We start from the raw sequence: 20,891 nt of genomic DNA on the forward strand, positions 1-20,891 counted from the left end.
GTAGTGAAATAATGATTTTTAAAATTACAACCAATGTTTATTCCAATATACTTGATATTTTAAAAAGAATATGAGATTAAAAGCAGATTTTGAAAAGACTCTTTGACAGTGTGTATATTTTGCATGGAGTGAGGAAAGTATAATTTGGGAAAAAGGTAAGCATGTTCATGGAATTGGTTCAGATTTAGAGGAAAATAGAGAATGTTATTATAATGAGTAGTTTTCTATTAAACCCTACTTTACTTATTCAGGAAACTTTCCTTGATAGTTTAGAGAAATGTATGAATGTGTTTTACCTAGTTTTTATTCCTGGGGCAAAAGGTAAAAATACAACTTCAAAAATATTATTTATTTCTGGAGGTTATTTAGGCATACTTAAAAGTTCTGTAGGGTATGCTCTTTCACTTTCTCTTCCTTAGATAATTGATTTGTTTCCTTACAAAAAGCATTTTGCTTGTTATTTTAAGCTACAGTGTGTAAAAACATGGACTTCTGTTAATGCTTTTTTAGCTTTTAATTGCAGGCAACCTGTTGAACATGAGACCAGGGGGAAAAATATGGAATTTGCAGAACTAGAATTTCTTGAATCCATACCAGGAAATTGATTAGACAGCAAATGAAACCATATGATCAAAAGCAAAGCTGCCTTGTGTATTTGAAAATTATAAAGAAACAACTTTATTCATGTTTTTACCTAAAATTTCCTCTATCATTTCCTGGGCCAATGTAGTGTACTTGCCTAAGAAAGATGTTGACATTGGCAAAATCAGTTGCTTACCCCCAAATGGCCTGTACATTCATATATATATTTAGATTATGAATACCTATACATTTATAAACACAATCTAAATGTATACAAACACTGTTTTGATCTATTTTAATCATAATTTAAAGGCATGATTTTGAGGGTAAATGCATCAGATACACCCATTTAAGGTTCATGTGGAATTAATTTGTTTTTACCACATATTAGTTAAATAATGAGTTTATCTAGGTTAAAAAATGAATTGAAATCTGTCAGATTACCAACACTAGAAACTTAAACCTCGGAAGAGTTTGATTGCAGCTATACTTTAGTTTTTAATTTTTGTCAAAGTAATATATGTACAAGATTAAAAGCAAATTTCCAAAAGAGCCTACACTGAGAAGACCAATAGCTTGTGTCTCCTATCCTAAGTTTACACACAAGTATGTACTTTTAATATCTTTTTTTATGTTCTGATGAATTATCTACTCATATTTTTTTTTGTCTTTTTGCCATTTTCTTGGGCCGCTCTCGTGGCATATGGAGGTTCCCAGGCTAGGGGTCGAATCGGAGCTGTAGCCACCAGCCTATGCCAGAGCCACAGCAACGCGGGATCCGAGCCGCATCTGCAACCTACACCACAACTCACGGCAACGCCGGAGGATCCCCAACCCACCGAGCAAGGGCAGGGACGGAACCCGCAACCTCATGGTTCCTAGTCGGATTCGTTAACCACTGCGTCATGACGGGAACTCCTACTCACGTTTTTGATATACATTTTGTGATGATCCTCAACTATTTAAAAATAAACACAAAAGCTAACGCTTACCTTTTTTTTTTTTTGTACAAGTTTCTTTAGTAGTAGTCTTGGGGATAAATAAACAAGGATATCCAAGTCATTCTATCCATCTATCTACCTATCTATTTATCTATTTGTGAGTATAGAAACTATATTATCTATTGTTTTCCTAGAACTTTGACAGTTTCCTCATATTGGGAAAGTCATTGAGTCAGCACATATTGACTTATTTATGAGTTTAATTAATTAAAATACATAGCTTATAAGCTAAAGACTAAAAATTCTAAATAATAATACCATATACAGTCCATATTACTTGCACTGTGTAGTGAGGATAAGAAGGGAAAGGGGAAGAAAAATACACCAAGCTCATGGGGAAAAATGAAACTAGAAAGAAGCATAACAAATAAGTGTTAAATAAAATGAGAACAGTTTCTATAAAATTATTTACATAAGATGAACTCATGAACTCATAAAGACTGGTCCTCAGATTGCTTTCAAACATTAAAGTCATAGCAAAGTTATTTTTAAAAATTGTCAAAAAATACAAAAAACAGAGTTTTAGAGCAGTGAAACTACTCTGTTTTATGCTATAATGGTGGATACATTTCATTATGTGTTTGCCAAAACCCTCAGAATCTACAACACTAAAATGAATCCTGTGCGCTATGGACTCTGGGTGACTACGATGTGTAGGGTGTAGGTCCACCTGTTGTAACAAATGTAGCATTTTGGGGTAGGCTCTACATGTGTGGGGGCAGGGGATAGAAGGGAAATCTCTGTACCTTTCTCTCAATTTTACTCTGAACATAACCCATCTGTAAAAGATACATCTGTTTAAAAAATTTTAAGTTAGAAAATGTAAAAATAAAAATAAAAACTTGGGGAGTTCCCGTCGTGGCGCAGTGGTTAACGAATCCGACTAGGAACCATGAGGTTGCGGGTTCCATCCCTGCCCTTGCTCAGTGGGTTAACGATCCGGCATTGCCGTGAGCTGTGGTGTAAGTTGCAGACGCGGCTCGGATCCCACGTTGCTGTGGCTCTGGTGTAGGCCGGTGGCTACAGCTCTGATCAGACCCCTAGCCTGGGAACCTCCATATGCCGCGGGAGCGGCCCAGGAAAAGGCAAAAAGACAAAAATAAATAAATAAAAAATAAAAAAATAAAAACTTGCATACCATCCAAGTCAATGCAAATAGAAGGGATAAGGACAAGTGATAATAGTACAAAATTTTGTTAGATCTACGAACTAATGAATGATCCCTATGTGAATAAAAATGGTGCAGTTTGCATCACAGCTATAACTGTTAGACACCTCCATGTGCAACTGATATAGAGCCAAAGACATGGAAAACAGAGACCTTCACATAAAACACTACTAGTGGGGTATGTTAAACAAACAAAATGGGAATACTCAGGTACTAAAAAACAATTGTATGTCCATTTAGAAAGACAGAAGACAGAAACCTTAAAATATGCATGTGAAAAATCTCCAAACAGTGGGGGGGGGGGAGCTACTTCTTTATTATAAGCATAAATGGCCTCTTTTCAAATTTATTTTGGGAGTTTCCATTGTGGCTCAGCAGTAATGAACCTGACTAGTATCCAGGAGGATGCGGGTTTGATCCCTAGCCTCAAGGATCCTGCATTGCCCTGAGCTGTGGTGTAGGTCACAGATGTGGCCCAATCCCAGGTTGCTGTGGCAGTAGTGTAGGCCCCCAGCTACAGCATTGATCCAACCCCTAGCCTGGGACCCTCCATATGCAGCAGGTGTGGCCCTAGAAAAAAAACAAAATTGGAACTAGTTAAGTTTGATTTTGAAAGTATCCTTCAAAAAATATATACCAGACAATAGCCAGAAACAAATTATTTAAATTTTGCATAAGAAAAGGGAGAAACTTAGGTGAGAAAAGAATAATTAAAAAAAATAAAAATATTTTAAATTATTTTATAGAACCCTAAAAGAATTTAAAGATAAGGAATAGCAGTTGTATAAATGGACTAATGTATAATATGTAACCTATAATAAAGTTGGAAGCAAAGTGAGTAAATTTGGACTTTCATTTTTAAAAGCTTATTAAATACTACTGTTCATTTGGAAAAAATATAACAGCAGATGCCTAATTTATATATTCATGAATCTGATATTTTTAGCATGTGTTGTGTTCCAGGCAGTATATTAATTACTGAGAATATAGTGGTGAACAAAACAGATAAGATAAAGACAAAAGCATGATATAAGGACAAGTTTCATATGTGCTTATGTTCTTCCTAGGTTGTAAACTACTATGTCAGGAACACCGAATATCCAGCATTTACTAGAATGTGCTAATGTATGGGTTTTAAATTTATATGTACTGTTTGAAAGAATAAGTGGGAAGTGTAATGACAGAATAGCATTTACAAGTGATAGTAGTAAAAGAAAAACGTTACATAGGGTATATCAGAAAAAAAATTGAAATTGGTGAAATATGGTATGTGGGAGAGGTGGGAAGAGTAGGCAGATTTATCCATATAAAAGTTTGGGGTTTATTGAAGATACTATTTCAAATTATCCATACAATTATATAATGCACTTTTTATCCTTTTGCCCTCCTGTTCCCTGACTTCTCAGTCATAAAAAGTATTAAAACTAAATATTTAAGAAGTACTTGAAACCTTGTAAATTTTTTTGGCATCAGTGGATGCTTGCAGAGTGTTAAAATAAGGTGATTTGACTTGAAAATTCTTATCAGCCCTTAAATCAGGACATAATCTCTGGGGAACTTTGGGACAAAGAGTTTAAATAAGCTTTTAAAAAGTTGAGGGAAGAAGAGCACACACACATACAACACATACAAGTCACTTCTCTCAACCTTAGAAAAATCTTTGGAGGTTGCATAATGATGTCTATTATAACATGAACAACAGTTAAAAGGTCACTTTTGATCCCAGGTGGCTTCTTTTGTAAAGGGGATTCCATTATTTCTCTCTCTTTTTTTTTTTTTTCATTTTATTATGCTTCACTTCATTGCAGGCACTGTGTTTTTGCTTTTGTTTTGTTTTTACAGAATAAAATACATATATTTAAACAATTACATTCATACTATTATATCATGGATATTAAGAAAGAGATTAAGTGACTCCCTCTAGAGAAGTGGAATGGAAAATATGCTGAGACAAATAGGAAATTTATTCTACACTTTATCCCATTTTGTATGGCTTTCATCTTTACTATTTAGTATTATCTATTACATTTCAATTTTTCTTTAAAAATTAGCATTATATTAAAATTGTGTATATTATGCAACTAAAATTTATAAAGAAAGCCTTATATACCATTAAATATCTTATATAGCATAATAAAAAGAATAACTGGTTAGAATAACAAAAATAATACACCCTCTGAAAAGAAGTAAAATATAAAATGCATAAATTGGTTAAAAAACAGTGTAACTATATAATTATGTCCTCACAATTTGTTACATCTTATTGATTCTTCAGTATAGGCATTACACCATTCTAGGTGATGTGATAAACAAGACATCATAGACCTTACATTGTACCATGGAGAGAAATGGTTATTAATGATATTGTAGAACTGTATTATTTAATTGTACAGTTGCATTATTTAATATAATTATCATAAATTATTTGATGGAGAGGAAATCAGAATCAGATCTAAGAAGACTTCAGCTTTCCGAGAATGATGTCAAATGACCCCCTTCATGGTGGATTATGCACTTATTTACTGTGAGACATATTTCTTCTCCAGAGATTCCTTGTTTGTGTATCCATTGTATATTTTTGCTTTGCAGTTATTCTGAAGTTTTGATACCAAGTCTATATGAGATTGTTTTCAGTTGTTGTTCTCTTAATTGCAAGTTCATCTCCAGTGTCCTGCATTTTTACTCACCTCTTCTCATGATGTCTGATTTTGGTGGTATAATTGTGCATGGATGATTTTGTATCTTTACTGTATATATACCTTTACTGGTGAGCCTTGTCATTTGTGGAATTTTTGTTTCCTGTTTCTGTGTTTTCTTTTCTGCCTAGAGAAGTTCCTTTAGTATTTGTTGTAAGGCTCCATTGTCTCTTCTGTATTAATTATGCTTTGATTTGCTTGCTACTTAGAAGATGTGCTTTTTATTCTGTAGAACTTCTGTGCTTGAAATTGAACTTAAAAAAAAATCTGGTCTTCAAATATGTTTGAATTGAAATAAAACTGTTTAAAATGAGAAACATTACATAAAGAATGCTGATGTTCAACACTATAGGTACGTGACTACAATATTTGATTAGTGTAGTTAAATGTATTTGATATTTGATCAAATATTTGATATTCGATTAGTGGGTTAAATGTATGTCTTTGTTTCCCAGACTGCTACTTACTGGATTTATACTAAATAGGATCTCATTTTCTGTGCTTGCTTATGAAACTGCCTATAATCTGTTAATATTGCTTGGTTCTATGGGAATGTCTTTGGGTTCGTTGTAAGATAGAGCTTGAAGCAAAACTTAGTGTTGATGTTTTCTTTATTGTGTGATGTAATTCCAACACAGGAGAAAGGGAAAAAGGAAGTAGAGAATGCTGGAAAGCAAATAGAAAGTTTCCTGAGCTTTTAGTTATTGAGGCAGGCTGGTTCTGAGTCTGTAATTGAAAATTTTCATCTAGTTTCTCTACCACCTATCATAGAATTCCCTTGTTTTTAACCAGTAACTTGGCTCCTTTGCGTTGCCTGAGTGGTTTTGCCTTGGTGGATTATGGTTACTGTAGTTGTTATTGACAGTTATTACTGAACATGGCCTGCAAAGTGATGGCCCCAGGAATCTCCTAGATTCCAGACATATTACCTTTGCAACATTTTGTATTGAAAACCCTCAAACCATATTACAATTCAGGATGAATGCCCCAGCTAATAAGATAATTCCATTTACCTATTGATAATTGGAGCTCCAAGCAGCCAGATGGTACTTAAAACTTCCAAGCAGTGTCCTCTGTCTCTTGTCAGAAATATTCACTTCTAGGAAACTGGACTCCTAAACCAGCACAACCTAATATTGTTGAAATGAGAATCCCAAATGGAGCAATGACTGTGTGAAGGATGGGATCTTTTCTTTTGTTACTTAAATAGTCTCTCCACGCATAGGCTGTTGGCAGCTCTGTGCATATTTTGCATTCTTGATGGCAGTGCCCCAGCCCTGCATAGTGCCATTTCAAGGGTGCTACCCTAGCTCAGTCTTCAGTAGGTTGTTCTGTTAATCTGTCAGGGAGGCTGCTTCCAGAAAAGATAAGTGAATCCTGTGTCATGAAGTGACTCCTATACTTTAATTAGTCTATTTTGGTCATGGCCCATTTACTTTATACTTGCCTCACTACATTTTTTTAATGTGAAACTAATTCTCAGAATGGGTTTGTTACTTGTTCTCCTCCCTCTTCTAGTCCTTTCATTCCAACAAAAGAATAATCTTTCAAAGCTCTCAGAACTTTTTTTACCAGTTTACCCCCCCCCCCCAAAAAAAAAGGCACTGTTCCATTTTGTAAGAGTTTGGAGTTTGCTATGAATCAATGATATTCATAGTTTGGAAACTAGATTTTAAAATTCAACAAATAATTATTTTTGTCTACCCTAGAAATAAATTAGGTGTTTTGTTTTAGTTCTTGTTCCTGCTATTCCAAAAATGATTAATATGATTTCTGTTTCTTCTACTTACCCTCACTCACATATTTTATCACATCTGCTTGGACTAGCTAGGAAATTGAGTTAAATGCTCTGGTTAAAAATATTACCCTTCCCTGGAGTTCCCATCATGGCTCAGTGGTTAACAAATCCGACTAGGAACCATGAGGTTGCAGGTTCAATCCCTGGCCTTGGCTCAGTGTGTTAAGGATCCAGCATTGCTGTGAGCTGTGGTGTAAGTTGCAGACTTGGCTCGGATCTGGCATTGCTGTGGCTCTGGCATAGGCCGGCGGCTACAGCTCCAATTCGACCCCTAGCCTGGGAACCTCCATATGCTGTGGGAGTGGCCCAAGAAATGGCAAAAAGACCAAAAAAAAAATATTGCCCTTCCCAATATTCTGTTTTAATTAGAAGCAAAGACTTAAATTAGAAGTGATGAGGTAATGAGAATGAACTAATTGGGGGACTTAATATTTGTCTTTCTTAGCACATTTAAATAAATCATCACTTGACTTAGTTTTCTTCTAGTGCATACAAGTGACCAATCTTTATGTTTCAAAACATTTTACAGAGTCAGTCTAAATTAAAGTAGCTGATATTGTTTGTATCATAAATAATAATAGATTTCTAAAACATATAAGAAAATAGTATGTGCCTTAAAATGCATTTTTTATCATGCAAAGTGGTTATGAACTTAGTTTTATAAATGTTAAGGAATACTAATTGCCTATTAGTAGCCATAGGGAATATTGTGTTTCTTTTTCAGTAGCTTATATTCTAAATAAAGCAATGCCAGAAATCATTCCACTTTTATTTAATTACTTTAAACTTTTCTCCTAAGATGTGTGAAGTTTGAGAATTTAATCAAAAGAAGTATTTGGAAAAGTTCTGGGAAAAATATATTTATAAGAAATGAATTTAGAAATCTGTTCATAATATAAGACAATAACTCTTCATTTAAGAGAAACGTCTTTGAAGCAACCAGTTGAAATCAGCATTGTTTCTAGAGATGTCATTAAAGTGTTTATAACTTGCATACATTATGGTGAAATAATAAATGATTTTTCTGTATTATTTAAGTAGGTGCATACACTTTAATGATATTGGATAAACATAGGATGCATATTTCCTAGTTATATGTTATTTTTATTGTATTTTCAACCAAATTTTCCTATATTTTATACTTAACTATGTATAACTATGTGTGATAAATCAATGGTGTTGATTGCAATTACATATGATTTCTGCCTTGAGATTAGCAACTTAGAGATCAGGCTCTTGTCAACCATTAAATATGATTTCATGGTCCCTTGCTCGCCCCATTTCTCATGATTCCCATTGAAGAATCATGATTCCACTGATGCCTTAGCAAATTGTATTAGCTTAGTTATTACTATTGAAGATAGAAAACAAATACCTCAAGGACATACTGGACTTATGTAAAGGAGGCTTACATGGACTAAGCAGAGTCATGGATCTGCTTACATGGATCAAGCTACATGCTTGATCACATCTGCCTTCTCTATATATTTCTAAAATACATAATTCAGGAAGCTTTGGACAAGTGAATGTTCCTTATATGATTCAAGGTTGTTCTGGTGTAAACTCGTTTGCTACATAATGGAATTAGCCTGTATTTAGAGTTACAGTTCTCCTCAATCACTTTCAGATACTAATGAATGAAAGTTAAAAAACCAAATCCTGCCACCAGGCTGATATTGTTAAGCACACATTATTTTTTAGCAAGCTGGTATAAAACACTACGTGTATTGTATTCCAGAAGCTTGGTTTTAAAATGTGTTCTTTCAAGTGCTCTGATCTAAAACTTACTAAATAATGATTTATTCTAAGAAGAGAAAAAGTATTCTAGAGGCAGAATTCTCTTATTCTTAGGATCAATATCAGGCCACCAATACTTAGATCCGTTGGTTGGTCATAGAAGTAAGTAGTCATCAAGCCTTGTGTTTAATGCCTAATGTTACATGCTACATGGTGGACAAGATGCTTCAGGTCTGGTCATTCAGGGATATGGAAGATTTCTAAATATTGTAAACAATTCACCTGTACTCCTAATTTCAACAAAGATGTCTTTTTATAATCCCTGCAAGCCACTAATTTCAGCCTTGGATATGTACTCATAATGCTAACCATATTAGCAAACCTTCTAAAAACAATTAAATAAAACACAGCCATAGCACATCAAGTAGTCACATCTGAAGTGTTCCTGGAAAGTTGGTAGACTCTCCAGGAACAGACACTGACCTAATATATACATGGTGGCATCATGGTGGTACATCCTCCAATAAGATATATTCTGTTACTGCATATTTATTCACTTGTGATTCACTCAAAATGAAGCACAAATGGAAAACTGTTTATCTTCCTTTTACTTGACCTTCGTGAGGCAAAACAGTCATGAGGAATGAACATTGAGTTCACAAAGAGATTTCAAATACAGGATGGAATGTATTTGGAGAAAGTGTCTATTCTAGGTATGCGGAGTTTGGAAAATAGCTGCTTCCATTTCTTATTTCAGAAAGAGGTAACTATAAAGCTGGGCAGTTAAAATTGTGTATGACTTAGCTAGAACTGGACCTAAGTAGTAGAGGCCTCTGAAGTAAAGAGAAGTTTTGTAAGGGAGCCACATATAGTTTCTTCTTGGAAAGAGTGTTTTTCTCTGTATTTCTATTAAAGGCCAAGGCAAAAGCCACATTGAAGGCAGCAGAGAAATTGACATTTTTGAGAGATCGGCATATACTGATTTTCTTTGTATGTGATTAGTCTGACTTAGCAGTTAAATGAAACAGTCAAGCATTTAGATTCCAAGAGCTTTTAATGCATCCAAAATGCTTGACTATAAGGGCCAATGTTTGGAATCCTCACAGAAATGAAGGATGCCTTTTGTTATCTCCAGGAATTATAGCAGGAGTAGAAAAAGAAAAACAGCTTCACTAAGACAATGATATTGATTGATTTTTTCATACTTATAAATTAATATAAGTTTATATGTATTTATAATGCATTGTATGTGTAATCATGTACTTAAGTACTATTACAAATGGGCTCTGGAGGCCTGATGACCTGACCTTGCTAATGACTAGACTATATTTTACCTCAAGCACAATATGTAGACGCTGTGAGCTCCATTTCCACTTAAGTAAGGGTCAGGAGACAAAGGCACAGGCTATAACGTCACCCAGGTTCTAATACTCTGATTTTTTCTTTAGCTTTAAGACTAAATTTAATTTTCAAACTTTGTCCTTTTTGTAGATGATCCTTAATTGCTGACACTCAGCAAAATAAAGCTTGGAAGGCTGGGAATCTTTGATAGCTTTGAAAGCACTTGCTTCTTCAAGAGCTCTGTTTCCAGAACTTACAGCAGGAAATGGTTGCATTTTGGGGTCCTGCCGTAAAGCAGAATAAGACTTGGCTACTCAGAGAAGGTAGGAAAACAAAATGTGGAGGTATGTGACTTTTCTTATTAAACACTGACCATATCCTCAATGACAAATGTAATTTTTGTATGATAATACTTTAAAGTGACTTTCTTTTTATTGTATGTCTTGTTTGTATGGGTATGCATTTGCAATTTATGAGATTATATATATATATTAAAATTCTAATTAATATTCTGGATCATTAAGGTGTGAAAACAAGGGAAAAATTCACTAAATAAGTAACATCTTAAGGGAGGTCCGGGGATATCTTGGTAGTTGTCTGCAGAGAGTCTCAGGTTTTATGAAATGGTGAATTCAGTGGACTAGGCTGTGAAAGATCTAATAGTGTCACTTATTCCTTTGCCCCCATAACTAATGTAATGCCTTCCTTTACTGCCATGCCCATGTGAATTAGGAATGAGGCTGAATTAGGGAGTTCCCGTCATGGTGCAGTGGTTAATGAATCCGACTAGGAACCATGAGGTTGCGGGTTCGATCCCTGCCCTTGCTCAATGGGTTAACGATCTGGTGTTGCCGTGAGCTGTGGTGTAGGTTGCAGACGTGGCTCAGATCCCGCGTTGCTGTGGCTCTGATGTAGGCTGGTGGCTACGGCTCCTATTGGACCCCTAGCAAAAAGACAAAAAAAAAAAATGAGGCTGAATTAATTGGAGAGTTTGTGCTATAGTATTCTTGATTGCAGTATGATATGTTATAGATGTAGATGCTTGGCACATGGAAATTACCCTCTTGTCTGCAGAGTATATTTCTACAATCTCAGCAGGATATAATAATTTCATAAGAAATTAAATGGACATTTAGAGTATCAAGAAGCAGTGATTCAGAACACAATCATACATTTATATTCCATTTAAAATTATGTGTAATTTAATCATCCATGATTTAGAAATACATATTTTAATAATTTATAGTATTAAAAAGGACATGGAGCTTTTTAAACTTTGTAATTAAGCATATGCATATAAACTTTAAAGTCTTAATTTGCTATGACATCATTCTGATATAATCCTGACATGATTATCACAACTATTAGTTTTTTTAGCTATATAAGAAGATTCTTTCTTCCCCTTTTATCCCAAATTATTTTATTGGTTCCGAAATCACTTTACAATTGACATTTTGGAGGTAAATATATAGTTTGTTATGTCAGGGAAAAATTTATCCACTTGAAGATATGTCATTTGCAGTTTTAACTATGTTGCTAAAATATTTGATGGATTTCAGTCTATAAATCCAACCATTAACACAGTGAAATAAGTTTTCATTTTTATTGTTAACAGGAAAGGGAAAGTTACAAATTACTGTGCATATTGTTATTGAGTTTTGTTATAAATATTTTATGCACATACATATGCACAAACCAAGAAACAATTACAGTAATATTTCTGCTTATGATTTAATTAAAACTTATTTGCATTCTAGTTTTCATTTATTATATGACACATATTTTAAAAAGGATAATTATTAAAATCACGAAGTCAGATATTAAAGTTAAAATGTTATATTTAAACACTAGAAGAGAACGAACTAGTGAATTGCATTTTAAATCTTAAATCTCATGTTTGTATCTCCAAATCTTCATATTATAGTTTGCCTCTTGTCAGAATATGTCTCAGTTAATCAATACTTTATGAATATTTACTGTTGGATAAAAATAAACATTTTATAGGTGCAAAGTAGGTTTTTTGTTTTTTTTTTTTTGTCTTTTTAGCTATTTCTAGGGCCGCTCCTGCGGCATATGGAGGTTCCCAGGCTAGGGGTCGAATCGGAGCTGTAGCCACCGGCCTACGCCAGAGCCACAGCAACATGGAATCCGAGCCGCGTCTGCAACCTACACCACAGATCACGGCAACGCCAGATTGTTAACCCACTGAGCAAGGGCAGGGATGGAACCCGCAACCTCATGGTTCCTAGTCGGATTCGTTAAGCACTGCGCCACGACAGGAACTCCAGGTGCAAAGTAGTTTTATAAATAATTATATTAATATATTTTATATTAGTTTGAAAGTAGGTTATTATAGCATCACATACTTTAAACAATATTGAAGTTGAGATATTTGTTGAGATGGATTCTAACAAGTATATGTTAAATGAGAAATTAGTTTCAAAAGACAAAAAACAGGTTATATTTGTAATACTTGAAATAGACATCTTTCTTATAAGCCAATAAGAAAACTCAGAAAGCTAAAAATAAAAAGACACAAAGAACATGAAAAGGCAATTCACAAGTGAAAATTCAGTGAATAATATACAACTGAAACATGAATTTAAATAGGATGTTTTGATTCTAAAAATCAAATACTGTTTTTAAACTTATAATGTTGCCCAATATTGAAACCATGTTTGTAATACAGGTCATTTACATTCTGAAAATCAATTGCTATTTTTAATACATAATATTGCCAAATATTGAAAATGTATATTTTACAGTATGGGAAACATTCACAGAATGTTTATAGTGCTGAACCAATGCGATTTGTGATAAGTTCACTTAAGGGAAAAAAAATAAACTGACTGAGGGAGGGCCCTGAGATGACACAGCCAGAAAGCTGGAGTTGAAAGGTGCAAAGAAACCTGTGTAGGGGAGGGAGAATTCTCCACCCCTCAGAGTTTCTTGTGGCTGTTCCAAGAATCAAATTGACATAAGACAGATGACAGGAGAAAAAACAAATGTATAAGAACCCCACACACATGAGAGCTTCAAAGATGGAAAGATATGCATGGCATCCTGAGCTGAGGGACAGACCAAATAGCCTGGGGATTCCAAGAACAGGAGGGAAATTCACATGACTATAAGAAGAACAGATGTTGGGTGATGAGATGTTTGCCACTCAGATAAAAATTATCCCTGGTAATGACTCTTACCTGGGGAAGACCCCCAGTATAAACATATCTAGGTAGCTTAGAGAGAGACAGGGGTTTATCTTCAACCTGCAGGGTCTTGATTGCCATGAGCCCCAAGTAATCCTCAAGCAAAAGTGGTACATTGTGGGGAGACACCTTCTGAGCCTCTTCACCTGTCATAGGCAAATAGGGTGACAATGCAAGCAGCGTGTGTTGGGGGAGAGCTTGGGCTTCTTCTTAGAATTACTAGAAGCATCACCCTGTATTAAAAAAAATATGCAGGAGTTCCCGTCGTGGCGCAGTAGTTAACGAATCCGACTGGGAACCATGAGGTTGCAGGTTCAATCCCTGCCCTTGCTCAGTGGGTTAACGATCCGGCGTTGCTGTGAGCTGTGGTGTAGGTTGCAGACGCGGCTCGGATCCCGCGTTGCTGTGGCTCTGGCATAGGCTGGTGGCTCCAGCTCCGATTCGACCCCTAGCCTGGGAACCTCCATATGCCACGAGAGTGGCCCAAGAAAATGGCAAAAAAAAGACAAAAAAAAAATGCAGTTTTCAGTAGCTCTCATTCTGACTGTCCACACTACCTGAAATGGTCAAAAGACCGAGATGAAGGCAAAATCTTTTTGATACTTTTGGCACAACATTTGTGTTGAAATGCTTCAAAGAGCTCAACACATTGAACCTGCCCTGTTTTCTGGGATATGCTATACCAGTGATTGATTGTGTAGGATATACAGATAACAAACTTGATGCAGTTATTTTATTTTGTGAGATAACCAGGTAATCCATCTATGCAGCCTTTTTGTGTCTGTGTGCGTGTGTGTGTGTGTGTCTTTTTGCTATTTGGGCTGCTCCCACGGCATATGGAGGTTCCCAGGCTAGGGGTCAAATCAAAGCTGTAGCCACTGGCCTATGACAGAGCCCTAGCAATACGGGATCTGAGCTGCATGTGCAACGTACACCACAGCTCACGGCTATGCTGGATCCTTAACCCACGGAGCAAGGCCAGGGATCTAACCTACAACCTCATGGTTCCTAGTCGGATTCGTTAACCACTGCGCCACGATGGGAACTCCCTATGCAGCCTTTTTTAAAAAGTGTAAGGATTTAAAAGGAAGAAGAAATTGGGGTCAGTCATGACATGTTATTGTGATGGTTTACAGAGTTTTTTCTCAGTGAGATTTGACTTTCCATCCATTCATTTGGTCTATGACTAGATCAGATTAGAAAATGATTCTCCAGTGAAGTGATTCAAGTTACTTACCATCTGACCTAGGGACTTTTACCTATGCAATTGCAGTAAGATTTTTTTTAGGTACCCCATCTGTTTCAGGCTTTAGTTCATTATGATCAATTAGCCCATGACAATGTTTGGAGGTGAAAACACTTGGTTTACTGAGCGAGTCCTATTTTCCATTACAGTAAACAGGCCTACCTTGACTCCAAACCTTAAGACTTGTTTCTTGTGGTCTGCCACTTCAGGAACTTAATATGTTGAAATCAGGGAAGGCATTCAAATAGTAGCATCTCTCATAATTACTCCCTGCTTCCAGTGGGCAGATACCACCAAACTTTTCAAAGATATTTTCTCCACACACAACTCAAACCACAATGCATTCTTTCCAGTGCCTTTTTTGGGGAGAGTGTTTTCTGTGAAATCCAAGGGAAAATGCTCTTTTTTTTTTTGGATGTTGAGCAATTTGCACACACATCAGGTGTCCTATCCCCATAAACTCTGTGATTCTTTCCTATCTATCACATGGAGTTAGGCTCTTTCAACCTCATATAATATAAGCCATATTTGAATTCATGCTCCAGTTACAAATCAGATTGTTAGAACTATTTCCCACAATGAAGCTAACACCATGAATCTAGAATACCCTATCTGTGTATGCAAGTAAGCCCACCTGGACAGGTTCAGCCTGATTCAGTGTTGTGTTCTTTCTTCCCTGATCTGGCATCCAGTATTGGGTTACACCATAACTTTTTAAAATCATACCAGATATTTGATGTGTATGATATACTCCAATGCAGACTTTGTACTTGGCATTGATCCCCCAATGAGATCTATTTGGATTGGAACCTAATTATAGGTTTTATAGCAATGATACATGCTAGAGGTAGGTTCTAAGGAAAGATGTTTATGAGGCAACTACCTAAATGAAATTGTTGAAGGGCCATTAACTTCAGAATGGGAAGGAGAGATTGCTTATCCAGGAAAAGAGTTTCAGGGCAACTAGGATTCAAGGAGCATAGATTCATCAGAATCCCCCATAATGTCTCACTGCTATCCAAACTCTACTTTGCTAATTATAGGACTAGAAAGGATGTGAATTGTCATTCAGCAAATGGCAGCCTCATAATCTGCGTCTAACTTTCTGAAATATTTGTAGTGTGTCTAAAAAGAGCTTTTTTTTTTGTCTTGTTGTTGTTGTTGTTGTTGTTGTTGCTATTTCTTGGGCCGCTCCTGCGGCATATGGAGGTTCCCAGGCTAGGGGTTGAATCGGAGCTGTAGCCACCGGCCTACGCCAGAGCAACAGCAACGCGGGATCCGAGCCGCGTCTGCAACCTACACCACAGCTCACGGCAACGCCGGATCCTTAACCCACTGAGCAAAGGCAGGGACCGAACCCACAACCTCATGGTTTCTAGTCGGATTCGTTAACCACTGCGCCATGACGGGAACTCCCTAAAAAGAGCTTTAAAAGAGAATTTAGGGGAAATCATAGAAGCCCTCTCACTCTCTGATCATTACTTGAAATGGAAATTTGAATTCCTGACATTGTCCTTTGCTTTCTGTAATCACTCAAAAAGAACTAACTCAAAACAGTATTCTAATCATTATTTATGCCATATTATCTTATTGCACAAGTCACATGTCTCTTACTGCATGGATTTCAATAGCAATCTTATTTCATTCACCTTCAGATAGGCATTTGTAAAAGACACTTATTGATGCTGCACGCTATGTTCCTCAAAGGTGCCATTTTTCACTGCTGATTTTACTCTTGCCTTCAGATCTCTTCATGTTGGATAACCAACTCCATATTACTAAATCTGTGGTTCTATTTTTCTATAACTATTTTCATTCCTAAAAAATGTGCTCAGTAAAACAGAAGACCCTCTATTTTAAGTGGCAGAGCCTACACACTGGGGAAGTCTTCCTATTGATTCTGAAAGTGTCGAGTTGGTTTTGTACTAACAGCTGCAGTTTGTTCAGCACTACAGTGCAAGCATGCTGATCCTCAGATTTCTTTACAGGTATGAGAACAAGCAGACTTGCTACTTTTATTTTATTTATTTATTTATTTTTTTGGTCTTTTTGCTATTTCTTTGGGCCACTCCCACGGCATATGGAGGTTCCCAGGCTAGGGGTCCAATTGGAGCTGTAGCCACTGGCCTACTCCAGAGCCACAGCTACGCGGGATCCGAGCCGCGTCTGCAACCTACACCACAGCTCACGGCAACGCCGGATCGTTAACCCACTGAGCAAGGGCAGGGACCGAACCCACAACCTCATGGTTCCTAGTCAGATTCGTTAACCACGACGGGAACTCCAGACTTGCTACTTTTAAACAATTGCAAACAGGGTGAAGTTTAGGTCTTGTCTTATTTCAAAATGAGTGTGTACTTTCAAAGTGTACTTTTCCCCTGATGAAACAGAGGTTCCCTATGATGTAATGTAGTTCAGCATCTTTTCATGTCCCCCTTTCCTACATATTGTAATTCTATGATGCATTAAGATCTTTAAAATTACTTTTAATGGTTGGAGCAACATGCAAAAGGAATGAAGACAAATGCAAGAAATAACCATCAGATCTGTCAAAACATACACGCTAGAGACAAAACTATATTCAGGAGATCAGAAACTGAGTCAAGAACTGAGCCTTGAGTCAGAATTCTTAAAGGATTGGGGCTAAAATGAGGTTGATTTTTTTTTTTTATTTTCCCACTGTACAGCAAGGGGGTCAGGTTATCCTTACTTGTATACATTACAATTACATTTTTCCCCCAGCCTTTCTTCTGCTGCAACATGAGTATCTAGACAAAGTTCTCAATGCTATTCAGCAGGATCTCCTTGTAAATCTATTCTAAGTTGTGTCTGATAAGCCCAAGCTCCGGATCCCTCCCACTCCCTCCCCTCCCCATCCCATCAGGCAGCCACAAGTCTCTTCTCCAAGTCCATGATTTACTTTTCTGAGGAGATGTTCATTTGTGCTGGATATTCGATTCCAGTTATAAGTGATATCATATGGTATTTGTCTTTGTCTTTCTGGCTCATTTCACTCAGTATGAGATTCTCTAGCTCCATCCAAGTTGCTGCAGATGGCATTATGTCATTCTTATTTATGGCTGAGTAGTATTCCATTGTGTATATATACCACCTCTTCCGAATCCAGTCATCTGTCGATGGACATTTGGGTTGTTTCCATGTCCTGGCTATTGTGAATAGTGCTGCAATGAACATGTGGGTGCATGTGTCTCTTTTAAGTAGAGTTTTGTCCGGATAGATGCCCAAGAGTGGGATTGTGGGGTCATATGGAAGTTCTATGTATAGATTTCTAAGGTATCTCCAGACTGTTCTCCATAGTGGCTGTACCAGTTTCCATTCCCACCAACAGTGCAGGAGGGTTCCCTTTTCTCCACAGCCCCTCCAGCACTTGTTATTTGTGGATTTATGAATGATGGCCATTCTGACTGGTGTGAGGTGATATGTCATGGTAGTTTTGATTTGCATTTCTCTTATAACCAGCGATGTTGAGCATTTTTTCATGTGTTTGCTGGCCATCTGTATATCTTCTTTGGAGAAATGTCTATTCAGGTCTTTTGCCCATTTTTCCATTGATTGATTGGCTTTTTTGCTGTTGGGTTGTATAAGTTTATATATTCTAGAGATTAAGCCCTTGTCGGTTGCATCATTTGAAACTATTTTCTCCCATTCTGTAAGTTGTCTTTTTGTTTTCTTTTGGGTTTCCTTTGCTGTGCAAAAGCTTTTCAGTTTGATGAGGTCCCATGGGTTTATTTTTGCTCTGATTTCTATTGCTTTGGGAGACTGACCTGAGAAAATATTCATGATGTTGATGTCAGAGAGTGTTTTGCCTATGTTTTCTTCTAGGAGTTGGATGGTGTCCTGTCGTATATTTAAGTCTTTCAGCCATTTTGAGTTTATTTCTGTGCATGGTGTGAGGGTGTGTTCTAGTGTGGTTGATTTTATATTCTGTAGCTATCTACTTATCCTGCAGCTAGAGAAAGAAATTTTCTGATTATAAAATTACACACCTCAACTCTTGAATATTTGGAAATTACAAAATTCACATAAAAGTAAAATCATATACAATCAAATAATGAAGAATGGGAAGAACACAGAGTGGACCTATTTTTCTTGTTCCCTGGCTTAAATTATATTTGTAAGCATTTTCCCTTAATGTAACAATCATTATAAATTTTAACATATACATATGTTTGCATAAGAATGTTGTAGAATACCTCTTACCTGTTTAATATCTATATGGAGTTCGTGGAATTATGCACCATTACTTTTTTTTTTATAGGAGAGATTTATTTGAAGAAATATGCACCATTACTTGTTAACCCATATCACTACTTCAAATGTTTAGGTTCTTGCTGACTTAACCATGTTCAGTTGTGATCAATTTTGATGTAAAAATAGACTTCAATTACCATTCCAATTGCTAATTATTATCAAAGACCTCTTCCACCCAGAAAAAGTTACATGGAGTTCCCTTGTGGTGCAGTGGGTAAAGGATCTGGCATTGTCACTGCAGTGCCTTGGGTTGCTGCTGTGGCATGGGTTTGACCTCTGGCCTGGAAACTTTCATGTGGTGCAGGCAATGGCCAAAAAAGTTATAATTATTTACACTTTCATGCTCCGACTACAACCTATGATAGAATAATTCCACTGCAAATTTTATATCCAAGAGGAACTCATAAATGTATACCATAAAACGTCAAGAAAATTCATAGAAGTGTTTTGTTTAAGAACAAAAAATGAGAACAATCAAATGTTCTTTAATTTGTGAGTGTATAATAAATCCTTACAAAGGAATATTATAAATCAGGAAAATGAAGAAACCTTATTTACAGACACAAAGCAATATTCAGTTCTGAGTGGAAAAAATAGATATAGTCTTTTGAGTCAGGCTACCGATGAGAAATAGCACACTCAAAGCTGAATAAGTCCAGGCAGATGTACTTAATGAGGGTGGGGGGTGGAGGAGTGGGTAAACTAATGAGAGAAAATGGTACCTGGGATGTACCAGGCACTAGCGGCTACTTTCTTCCTGGGCACAGCTTCTGGCACTAGTGTTTGATACCCACTGGAAGCTTCTATCTCAAAATCTAGTGATAAATTTCAGCTTTCTTTATAATTACATAAAATGGTAACTTAGAATAACTAGCCCTAAGTCCTTTTACTTTGATTTAAAGAAACATGTTTTAGGAAGTACACAACAAAAATTGTAGAGACAGCTTTGGAAAGAAGTAACAATTTCCATGCAGAATATTGTGTTTTGAAAATTTTTTATATTTTTTATATTTTTTCTGTGAAAGTAAGAATTATTTTTCAGATACAGAATATGAAGTTTTGAGAAAAATAACTGAGCTTCTTATGTTACATACAGTAAGCAGAGAGATTTGAATTCAGGTGTCTTTTCATTATGACATCAGTATTCACATTTATGTCAATACCAGCAAAATTAAAATAATCTCACAGTATTATAATGGACTTCTGATATTCTTAAAATATTTTAGTATACTATTTTGATAAATGCACTCAGATTCAGAGGTGATCAAATTCATTTATTTTCATGCTGTAAGGATGTCTTAGTCATTCATGTGTAAAAAATAATTCATTGCTTTTGTAAACCTAACAAAAATTAAGAAATTCAAAGAGAGGCAATGAAATGAAGCCCATTATTATATGTTTCCATGTAACTGTACTACCTGTGTAGTTAAATAGCTTAAAGTCTTGTGAGAGAATTGGATTTGTATAATAAATATAGCATGTGCTTGCTCAAGATAGTATCCTTTATACTTCATCATTCCATGAAAAAAATCTTTGAGGACATGTCAAACTGAAGACCACTGGAGGAAACAGGAAATGCATCGGTCACTATATGGCAGTTAAATTAAGTTGCTAATATTTACCCACTCTTAATTTCAGCCTATAGATTTCTGTTTTCTGGATATACACATAACTTACAATTCAGTATCTGTGATATTACTTCTCAGACTGCTCTCCCAGGTTTATTGTGCACAGTACACCAGTTTCTGGGATAATGATGCAAATTACTTTCAATCAGCCAATGAGCTCTTAGAATATTTTACCACCAAGAATCTGCTTCTTTGGATTTAATTAGATTCTTCTTT

At 36.0% G+C, this 20,891-nt stretch overlaps 1 protein-coding gene across 5 annotated transcripts in view; it reads left to right on the forward strand.

Moving 5' to 3' along the window:
* The window catches only part of LOC125127362 (uncharacterized), a 148,260-nt gene that overhangs the window by 1,577 nt on the left and 125,792 nt on the right, over positions 1-20,891 (forward strand). For all 5 annotated transcript variants that reach the window (XR_007134922.1, XM_047780269.1, XM_047780270.1 and 2 more), the window contains exon 2: positions 10,474-10,646. The gene's annotated coding sequence lies outside the window, so the exon portion shown is untranslated. The remainder of the gene's footprint in view (positions 1-10,473; positions 10,647-20,891) is intronic.

Source organism: Phacochoerus africanus, chromosome 5, assembly GCF_016906955.1.
Source record: "Phacochoerus africanus isolate WHEZ1 chromosome 5, ROS_Pafr_v1, whole genome shotgun sequence".
NCBI classification, from domain to species: Eukaryota; Metazoa; Chordata; class Mammalia; order Artiodactyla; family Suidae; genus Phacochoerus; species Phacochoerus africanus.